Source organism: Tachypleus tridentatus, chromosome 5 (genome assembly GCF_004210375.1).
Source record: "Tachypleus tridentatus isolate NWPU-2018 chromosome 5, ASM421037v1, whole genome shotgun sequence".
Classification (NCBI taxonomy): Eukaryota; Metazoa; Arthropoda; class Merostomata; order Xiphosura; family Limulidae; genus Tachypleus; species Tachypleus tridentatus.
The window spans coordinates 57,810,322-57,821,416 of record NC_134829.1 but is presented as its reverse complement, the minus strand read 5'-3'; the positions used below and the strand labels follow the sequence as shown (position 1 = coordinate 57,821,416).

The 11,095-nt window shown below is 39.6% G+C and overlaps 2 non-coding genes across 2 annotated transcripts; both read right to left on the bottom strand.

Annotated features, from left to right (window-relative positions):
• Positions 1 to 3,133: 3,133 nt before the first annotated feature.
• TRNAV-AAC (transfer RNA valine (anticodon AAC)) lies at positions 3,134 to 3,206 on the bottom strand. The gene has a single exon. It is a non-coding gene; the product is annotated as a tRNA-Val (tRNA).
• A 7,446-nt stretch (positions 3,207 to 10,652) lies between these two features.
• Positions 10,653 to 10,725, bottom strand: TRNAV-AAC (transfer RNA valine (anticodon AAC)). Its single transcript has one exon. It is a non-coding gene; the product is annotated as a tRNA-Val (tRNA).
• Positions 10,726 to 11,095: the final 370 nt, after the last annotated feature.

Genomic DNA, 11,095 nt, shown 5'->3' with positions numbered 1-11,095 from the left:
GGAATAAAGCCAATGTACAGAAGATGTCTTATCTGTTATGCAACATCTATTTTCGAAAACCATCTACTCTTCAGACTATCGTCCTCTCTCTAGGTTACACATCGTTCTTCACGACAAAATTCCATAACAAAACAAAGTTCTTGTTTAGAAAAACGTTTACATGAACCAGCTGCACCAAGAAAGGAAGAATTATTTCGGGGCATACAAGGTCTAATTGTTCATACCTGAGCACTATATTCAAGTGAACTAAATACAAGTTTTGTACCGTAACGTCAGAAGATTCGATCATGACGAGAAGACATATCATCGTAAAATATCTTTAAGGAAGAAATGTTATAAAATAAAGAAATCATAAACAGAACAAGAAGTCTATAAGAAAACAATGCTGTCTATAGGAGGACGATACTTCTCTTCTTCAGATTGGCTAGACATGGTGGTAAGGGACATTTTGAGTCTCTCTCTACGAGGGGCGTGTGTTCCCAATTCAAATGAAATAACATGTAAGCATTTTCAGACGTAGGGACGAGTTAGGGATATGATCGAAAATTTCACTGTTCGGTAAAATTAAGTACATCAAATAGTTGGTGGTGAATGATGTTGTAGAATTGCCTTTCCTCTTTCCGTCACTGGTAAGTTGGAGATGATAACGCACATAACCATCCAATAGTTTTGACCGGAATTTAAAAGAATAGGTTAAAGAATGAAACATGTAGTGTGATTAGTTGTCACAGCATGAAGAGTTGTTCTCAACACAAACTGACGGAGTCGTGATCTCTAGATATTACCTGTACAACCTGGCAAGTACGTTAACTTATCTTCAAATAAGGTCGCGTGCATCGACGTTTCAAACTGTTCACGCATTTAAGAAAAAAACAAAACTCATAAACCCATTCTATCCAAAAGTTGTAACTTGCTGGTCAGATACTTCGTCGAACGTCACATGATTACGCGAAGGTCGTTTCATCACTTCAAATGTCGCAGCAGTGCACGCATTATATTCAAAGTAATAACGTTCCTGTTTTGATTTATCACACAACAGTCACATGAATTTCTGAAAGTGGTTACAAGTGTAGGGAAACTCGGTAACTTCTGTGATATCTCAGCCGTCTCACCCTCTGAAACAGATATTATGAAGAAAATATCGTTCCACGTTCTCACCATCCGATTTAAAAGAAAAGAATGGTTCAAAATATTAAAATATGCCTGCCAGGGATCGAACCTGGGACCTTCCGCGTGTTAGGCGGATGATAACCACTACACCACAAGCACCTGCGTTTCGCGATTTTTCTTGTTAGAGATTTAAATGAAACGATAACGTTCCAAAAATTTTATTTCGCAGTGTAAACAAACACAAGTATAATGACAGTTTAACCTTTAATTTTAAATAATATAACACTCTCCTTTTCTACCAATGCCAAAGAATTTTTCCAATGTGCTACGGTGTCTTTCAACGAATTTATCGAGCCCACAGTATCAAATGTTTTCACACCTCGTTTAATTGCTTTGAAACGTGCAAAACGCAAGTTTTCTTTCCTCAGTCTTTTCTCTTTCTATCAAAAACTGAACAGAACATTTTCATGGCTTTAATTTTTCTATCAGAATTATTAAACGATAACGCAATAAGCGATTTTATACGTCTATTAAATCCATTAACAAAATTAGGGATCGTCTTAAATAATATTTAATATTCGTTATTTTGTGACCAATTTTGCGATTTCACTCTAGCCGATGTTTTCTTGTCACACAAAACTTGTTTAAGGTGTTCAATACCACAAAAGTTGCATGGTGACTCTCAAACTCCTAAAATGATAACCTTGTCCAAACACGCTTAAGTTGTAATAGTACATTGACAGTTGTGGGTTGTAGGAGATCACAGCGGTGGAATAAAGTCCAATGCACAGAAGATGTCTTATCTGTTATGCAACATCTATTTTCGAAAACCATCTACTCTTCGAGACTATTGTCCTCTCTCTAGGTTACACATCGTTCTTCACGACAAAATTCCATAACCAAAACAAAGAATTCTTGTTTAAGAAAAACGTTTACATGAACCAGCTGCACCAAGAAGGAGGAAACACTTCAGAATAACAAATATTCTCCGGTCTTGGCATCGTAATTTCATTTTACCTGTCTAGTCTGTACTATATTCAAGTGAACTAAATACAATTTTTTTAATAAGTACGTAAAACAGGAGATTCGATCATGACGAGAAGACATTAAGCATCGTAAAATATCTTTACAAAGTGAAGAAATGTTATAAAAATAAAGAAATCAGACAAAAAGGGATAAACAGAACAAGAAGTCTATAAGAAAACAATGCTGTCTATAGGAGGACGATACTTCTCTTCTTCAGATTGGCTAGACATGGTGGTAAGGACATTTGAGTCTCTCTCCGAGGGGCGTGTATTCCCAATTCAAATGAAATAACATGTAAGCATTTTGAGACGTAGGACGAGTTAGGATATGATCGAAAATTTCACTGTTCGGTAAAAATTAAGTACATCAAATAGTTGGTGGTGAATGATGTTGTAGAATTGCCTATCCTCTTTTCCGTCACTGGTAAGTTGGAGATGATAACGCACATAACCATCCAATAGTTCTGACCGGAATTTAAAAGAATAGGTTAAAGAATGAAACATGTAGTGTGATTAGTTGTCACAGCATGAAGAGTTGTTCTCAACACAAACTGACGGAGTCGTGATCTCTAGATATTACCTGTACAACCTGGCAAGTACGTTAACTTATCTTCAAATAAGGTCGCGTGCATCGACGTTTCAAACTGTTCACGCATTTAAGAAAAACAAAACTCATAAACCCATTCTATCCAAAAGTTGTAACTTGCTGGTCAGATACTTCGTCGAACGTCACATGATTACGCGAAGGTCGTTTCATCACTTCAAATGTCGCAGCAGTGCACGCATTATATTCAAAAGTAATAACGTTCCTGTTTTGATTTATCACACAACAGTCACACGAATTTCTGAAAGTGGTTACAAGTGTAGGGGGAAACTCGGTAACTTCTGTGATATCTCTCAGCCGTCTCACCCTCTGAAACAGATATTATGAAGAAAATATCGGTCCACGTTCTCACCATCCGATTTGAAAGAAAAAAGAATGGTTCAAAATATTAAAATGTGCCTGCCAGGGATCGAACCTGGGACCTTCCGCGTGTTAGGCGGATGTGATAACCACTACACCACAAGCACCTGCGTTTCGCGATTTTTCTTGTTAGAGATTTAAATGAAACGATAACGTTCCAAAATTTTTTTATTTCGCAGTGTAAACAAACACAAAAGTATAATGACAGTTTAACCTTTAATTTTAAATAATATAACACTCTCCTTTTTCTACCAATGCCAAAAAGAATTTTTCCAATGTGCTACGGTGTCTTTCAACGAATTTATCGAGCCCACAGTGTCAAATGTTTTCACACCTCGTTTAATTGCTTTGAAACGTGCAAAACGCAAAGTTTTCTTTCCTCAGTCTTTTCTCTTTCTATCAAAAACTGAACAGAACATTTTCATGGCTTTAATTTTTCTATCAGAATTATTAAACGATAACGCAATAAGCGATTTTATACGTCTATTAAATCCATTAACAAAATTAGGGATCGTCTTAATTAATATTTAATATTCGTTATTTTGTGACCAATTTTGGATTTCCTCTAGCCGATGTTTTCTTGTCACACAAAACTTGTGTAAGGTGTTCAATACGACAAAGTTGCATGGTGACTCTCAAACTCCTAAAATGATAACCTTGTCCAAACACGCTTTAGTTGTAATAGTACGTTGACAGTTGTGGGTTGTAGGAGATCACAGCGGTGGAATAAAGCCCAATGTACAGAAGATGTCTTATCTGTTATACAACATCTATTTTCGAAAACCATCTACTCTTCGAGACTATCGTCCTCTCTCTAGGTTACACATCGTTCTTCACGACAAAATTACATAACCAACACAAAGAATTCTTGTTTAAGAAAAACGTTTACATGAACCAACTGCACCAAGAAGTAGGAAACACTTCAGAATAACAAATATTCTCCGGTCTTGGCATCGTAATTTCATTTTACCTGTCTAGTCTGTACTATATTCAAGTGAACTAAATACAATTTTTTAATAAGTACGTAAAACAGGAGATTCGATCATGACGAGAAGACATTAAGCATCGTAAAATATCTTTACAAAGTGAAGAAATGTTATAAAAATAAAGAAATCAGACAAAAAGGGATAAACAGAACAAGAAGTCTATAAGAAAACAATGCTGTCTATAGGAGGACGATACTTCTCTTCTTCAGATTGGCTAGACATGGTGGTAAGGACATTTGAGTCTCTCTCCGAGGGGCGTGTATTCCCAATTCAAATGAAATAACATGTAAGCATTTTCAGACGTAGGACGAGTTAGGATATGATCGAAAATTTCACTGTTCGGTAAAAATTAAGTACATCAAATAGTTGGTGGTGAATGATGTTGTAGAATTGCCTATCCTCTTTTCCGTCACTGGTAAGTTGGAGATGATAACGCACATAACCATCCAATAGTTCTGACCGGAATTTAAAAGAATAGGTTAAAGAATGAAACATGTAGTGTGATTAGTTGTCACAGCATGAAGAGTTGTTCTCAACACAAACTGACGGAGTCGTGATCTCTAGATATTACCTGTACAACCTGGCAAGTACGTTAACTTATCTTCAAATAAGGTCGCGTGCATCGACGTTTCAAACTGTTCACGCATTTAAGAAAAACAAAACTCATAAACCCATTCTATCCAAAAGTTGTAACTTGCTGGTCAGATACTTCGTCGAACGTCACATGATTACGCGAAGGTCGTTTCATCACTTCAAATGTCGCAGCAGTGCACGCATTATATTCAAAAGTAATAACGTTCCTGTTTTGATTTATCACACAACAGTCACACGAATTTCTGAAAGTGGTTACAAGTGTAGGGGGGGAAACTCGGTAACTTCTGTGATATCTCTCAGCCGTCTCACCCTCTGAAACAGATATTATGAAGAAAATATCGGTCCACGTTCTCACCATCCGATTTGAAAGAAAAAGAATGGTTCAAAATATTAAAATGTGCCTGCCAGGGATCGAACCTGGGACCTTCCGCGTGTTAGGCGGATGTTTTTTTTTTTTTTTTCTCTTTATTTATCCCACCTCAACGAGGGGGTATACACAGAAATACAACAAATAAAACACTAGTTAATGAATTAGCATGTAACAATAGCTCTATAGATTACCATGCTGAACATTACCACAAAGTTAATAAAATTAAGGAAAAAGAAATAAAAGAGGTAATTGGAACAGCAGGTAATCCAACAAACATTATAATGAACATTAACAAACAAGAAATCAATGGATCTTGCATTGGTAACAAAAATATAATGAAATAACAACTTATCTTAACAACGTACACAAGGAATAACCTTGGGCACCTTGGGTTACCAAGCTACCAACATAAGAATACACAGAATAAAAAACATTTAATGAGTTATGTAACAAAGATCTATGATAATGAAGATATATATGTCTCCGTACACGCACTTTAAACATGGAAATTAAATGAATGATGCGATTTCGTGCCAAAGAAACTGAACGAGCAGAACATATAACCTGACGTGCCAAACTTGTAATTAAACGGAATATGTTCCAGCATCTCCTGGGTAACGAAGGATGAGATCCCACTAAGAGGCATCTCCTCCATACCCAGTTTGATATGGGACATCCAAAATAAAATGCCAATAATTTATATACATATGACCACAAGGGCTGTACAAAAGGACATTGGAAAACAGATGGTCTATGGTTTCTGGCGCCTGGGAACAGAAAGTGCACAACCCTGTGGGATGTCTGTCCATATGTATCAGCTTGACATTTGTGGTAATCGCCCGCAACCAGAGTAAATAATCCACATCACAAACAAAAAAAACCAACAAAAGAAGAATAAGCGTTTTTACGAATGCGTTTCCAGTCTCCAGGAGGAACAATATCCCCCAGTAGAATGGAGCAGGGAAGTTATTAGCGAGTGAAAACTGTATATATCCCACCAGTTGCCGCAGATAAACCTTGAAAATGAACTCGATTATCAGAGTGGTCCAGAAAATATAAATCCACAACACATGTGGACGACGGAAGAGGAGCCGGCTGGGTAGACAAAATCGGCAACCACTCCACAGGCAACGCCTCCTTGAGCATATGAAAATGTGAAAAAATTGTGCGGGCATTGGCCAACGGGTCAGCGTCCGTACACATTTCAATCACTGCCCCCACCGGAAGAAAAGCAGGGAGCACCTCGTACATTAAATGACGGACCTGAACCAAATCTGCGTTAATAAATTCAGGAAAATGAAATGTTCGGTGGCGAACATCAACAATAGCCGGATTGAAAAACAAAGGTTCATCAAAATTTGGGGAAAGAGGAGCTGGGACAATCCCTTTATCCCCAAGAAGAACCTTCCAGGCATGAAACATTTCCTGAATATAGAAAGGTAACGATTTCACAAAACGTGGCAAAATACGGCATTGAAGAATCCGAAAGCTTAAAGAGTGATTACCATAACAAGAAAAAATCCAGAAAGAAGTTGTCGCAAGGTGGAAGGACAAGAAGCATCCAAACAACGCTGCAACAACTTCAAACGGAATGCGAGTTTACGAGTGTTAACATCAACCAAGTTGATACCTCCACAATCATAACTCCGAATCAGAATACCGTATGCCACTTTATGTATACCTCCCCGCCAAATAAAATCCAGTATACATTTGCGAAATCTAGCCTCAAACTGTCTTGGCAACGGGAGTATATTCAACGGGTACCATAACACCGATGCCACCAAGGAGTTCACCACAAGAGATTTACCCTTTAGCGACAAAGAACGAAATCGCCACGACACCAAGACACGAGATACCCTGCGCAATACACCCTGCCACGTATCTTGCAGCATGACATCGAAATTAGAGTGGAAAACTATTCCCAAAATCCGAATAGGATCCTGGGAAATTCTCAACTCACCAAGGACGAAGTCTGCAGAAGAGGCCAAACACCCAACCCACAAACCCTGACTCTTGGTCCAGTTGATCTTCCCACCAGTAGCTTTGCCAAAGTTTGGCAGACATCCAACACATGCGGCAAAGATTCGGCGTCTCGTAAGGTTAAGGTGGTATCATCAGCATGCTGATAAGTAAGTGAAGGCGTGGTGAGTAGCACATCACCACCAATACCAGTAATATGTACATTATGGACTAACATATTTCGTAACGGTTCGACACTGAGAACGTAAAGTAGAGCAGACATGGGGCATCCTTGACGAATACCCCGAGTAATAGCAAAATCATCAGTGAGAAATCCATTAAACTTTACACAACTAGAAATAGAAGTATAGCAAAGACGAACCCAATGAACAAAAGTAGAACCAAAACCCATACGCAGAAGAAGTTGAAATAGATAGTCATAGGCCACCCGATCAAAAGCTTGCATCTGATCGAGCTTCAAAAAGATTCCACCCTGGCCGGTACGTGCTAAAGATTGCAATAGCAAAACGAGTGTTAATGGAGTATCAGCAACGTCCCGTCCAGGTATACACCCGGATTGGTCATCTGAAACTAAGCTGGAGATCACAGACGAAAGGCGACGAGCCAGCACTTTGGCCAAAAGCTTATAGTCAGTACAAAGCAATGTCAAAGGCCGGCTGTTAGCCGCCAACCGTCGATCCCCTTTCGGGATAGGAACAATTACCCCAGAACACATTGTACGGAGCAACTGTGGAGAGTGAAACAGTTGAGACAAGACAGATAAAAAGTCGTCAACAAAAAGAGGTAGAAAATATTTGAAAAATTCGGAGGTAAAACCACATAAACCAGGAGATTTGCCCAGCGGTAAACTGTCTAAAGCAGCGATAACTTCCGGAACCGTGAATGGAGCATCACAAATATTAGCTTGTTCACTGGAAAGAGTTCGATCAACAAATGAGAGAACTAAATCTATGTCTGCCTGCAGAACGATATCCTTAGAGTACAGTGCGGAATAATACTGATGTAAAACAGCAGCGATATCTTCCACACCGGACACCTCCACACCCCTATCAGTGAGCATGGATCTAAACTCAATTCTGCTTTGACGGACCTTTTCCATACGAAGAAAGTAAGACGTAGATCTCTCACCCTCCTCAAACCAACGAATATGAGATCGAATCCTCGCCCCCTCTATGGTATCGTGATCCAAAGTCTCCAATGCATCTTCAAGTTCATACAATTTGACCTTAGATCTACCAGGGAAACGGGTCAGTTTTCGAAGCTCACGATTGATGGACGACTCAAGCTGACATTTGCGAGAACGGGATGCCCGCGCACGAAGAATCGAATAACGCTCGGTAAGTAAACGGAACGCGCATTTCAATTGTTCATACCATTTAATTTTATCAGTCCCATAAACTGACCAACTACGACTTCTGGCGATCAACAGCTTAATGGCTTTCACATATTCGGCATCCCTCAATAACTGGTTATTGAAGTGCCAGAAATTAGGACCTCTGACAATTGGTCGCAGAGTAAGGTCGAAGCCCAATAAAGCGTGATCTGTAGCAGGAAACCACAACGTACGGAAACGTTGGACAGTCCCCTGCAAGATATAAGAAAGCAAAACCCTGTCAATACGTGACGACATCATCTCACCATTAACAAAACGCTTCCATGTGAAACCAGGTGTAGTCGGCGATATGAGTGAATGCGCATCAAGCAAATCAAACCTATTAAGCAACTGGACAAAAGCCGAACGGCTGGCGTCTCGGTAGAAACGGACCGGAAATCGATCGCGTGCCACATCCACCACACAATTAAAATCTCCCACAACAAGCAATCCTGTGCAACCATCCAAACAATACTCCAAGTTTTGGAAAATTCCGTCGCTCGGAGATATCGCGAGGAGCGTACACAGATGATAACAGATAAGACAAAGACTCGAAACTGAATTTGACTGTCAGAACCCTACCCACCCCATCAGAAGAAACGAATGTAACATTATCACACAAAAACTGCTGTACCAAGATGGCAACCCCTTGTCGGCCAGAAGTAGAATTATTAAAAAAAACTACACCTGGCCAAAATTTCAGAACGACATCATAAAAGTTATCAGTGAAAAACGTTTCCTGTAAACAAACAACATCAAAATTAGTAACAAAGTAATCCAGGTAATAAGCCAGCTTACTAACATTACGCAACCCATTACAATTCAAAACTCCCACCCTTAGTAAATGTACCATGCTAAAGAGAAAGTAAAGGTACAAAATTGAAAGGAAACTGTCACAAACACAAAAATAACAAGAATAAATGTAAAGATCTAAGCAAACATGCACAAAGTTCAAATAACAATAAATGACAGTCTTACACTAACTGAAACAAACAAACTGTCACAAAAAAACACATTTAAGGCTGCGACACCGCCTTCGCCTTCGCCCGAGATATCCGTAGTATTGGCACGTCCGACACCCGTTTTCGTCCACTGCCCTTCTTAGAAGTGTCACCAGAAGACATTGCCACCACACTAGCATACCTCCAACGACGAGGAAGAGGCACCTCCACATCGCCGGCGGTACTCACACCACTAACCGGAAGTGGCGGGAAGTGACGATCAAAATTGCGACTTGCAGCAGGGGTGACTACTTGCCCGTTCCTGGCCCCACCAGTAACCGTCGATCGTCGGGCAGAAACATCGTCCACCACCCGAAGGGTAGCTGAAGCCTTCTTTGAAAGGGGAACCTCCGAATCAACGCGTGGACAAACAGAAATGGTGTCAACATCATGAGGCACTGCACGAGAGGGAGCAGCCGGGTCTACTTCAGCGGCGTCACGAGAAGTAGTAGGCGTGGCCACTTCAGCGTCGTCACTAGAGGAAGTTCGAGGAACAACAAGCTTGGGACAACGTTGACGGACGTGTCCCTGCATATGACAATGTCGGCATATAAACTGGGTGCTATCTCGATATAGATGATCCGCCCCCAAACATAAATTACATACTTTTGACTGGCGATCATGCTTCACTTTTACCATTACCGCCTTGCCCAAAGGATCAAAAACTTTTACTACGTACGGCAAAGAGATACACTTCTCACTAAAACACACACGAACATGGCGTATACCTAAGTATATGCCCTGGTCCCTCTTCCACACAATAGGGCTTTTCACCTCACAATCATAATCTTTAAGTTTATTTAGTATAATATCATCGTCGATATATTCGGGTACGTCCATAAATGACACAGTAATAGTACGTTTAGTGACACCATTAGCCGAACAGTGCACACCATTTACAGTTAGACCAGCATCTATAGCCAGGTCCACATCGTCGGGAAGAACAAAAGTTACCTCATATCCACCCGGGCGAGGAACTACAGCAGTGACCGAAGCTGCGCAAACGTAGAAATAACAGAATGGATAACGTCCCCATGGCTTGAATTAGTCGTTTCAACAAAAACTGTACGACGCATAACTTCCATGACCTTCTTAGTTGATGAAGACATCGTCAAACAACTTGAAAAATACAAAATCTAGCAAAAAAAAAACTACACACTCACCAGGCTTAGCTGTTAAATTTACACTAAGGCAATGAGGAGCTCGAAAAACACGTCTGTACTCGTTGACGAGAACCGGCGCTTTCCAAATGTGCTTGCCAGGGATCGAACCTGGGACATTCCGCGTGTTAGGCGGATGTGATAACCACTACACCACAAGCACCTCTCTTTCGCAATTTTTGCTGTTAAAGTTTTTAAAATGAAACGATAACGTTCCAAAATTTTATTTCGCAGTGTAAACAAACACAAGTATAATGACAGTTTAACGTTTAACTTTAAATAATATAAAACATGTTGTATAGGCCTAAAAGTAAGAAACATTATCCAGACTATAGCTCTAACCTATAGTCATCTTTACGTAATGATGTTTCTCGCGAACGTAAGCACTTACTAATATAATAAGATAATTATATAATATTAAATACTATGGTAGCTTATTGTTACAGTTTAGTTTATAATTAATAAGTGTGAAGTCAACAAATTACAACGTGTTAATAATCATCGTTTCATGTAATGTAAATAACTGTCTACAT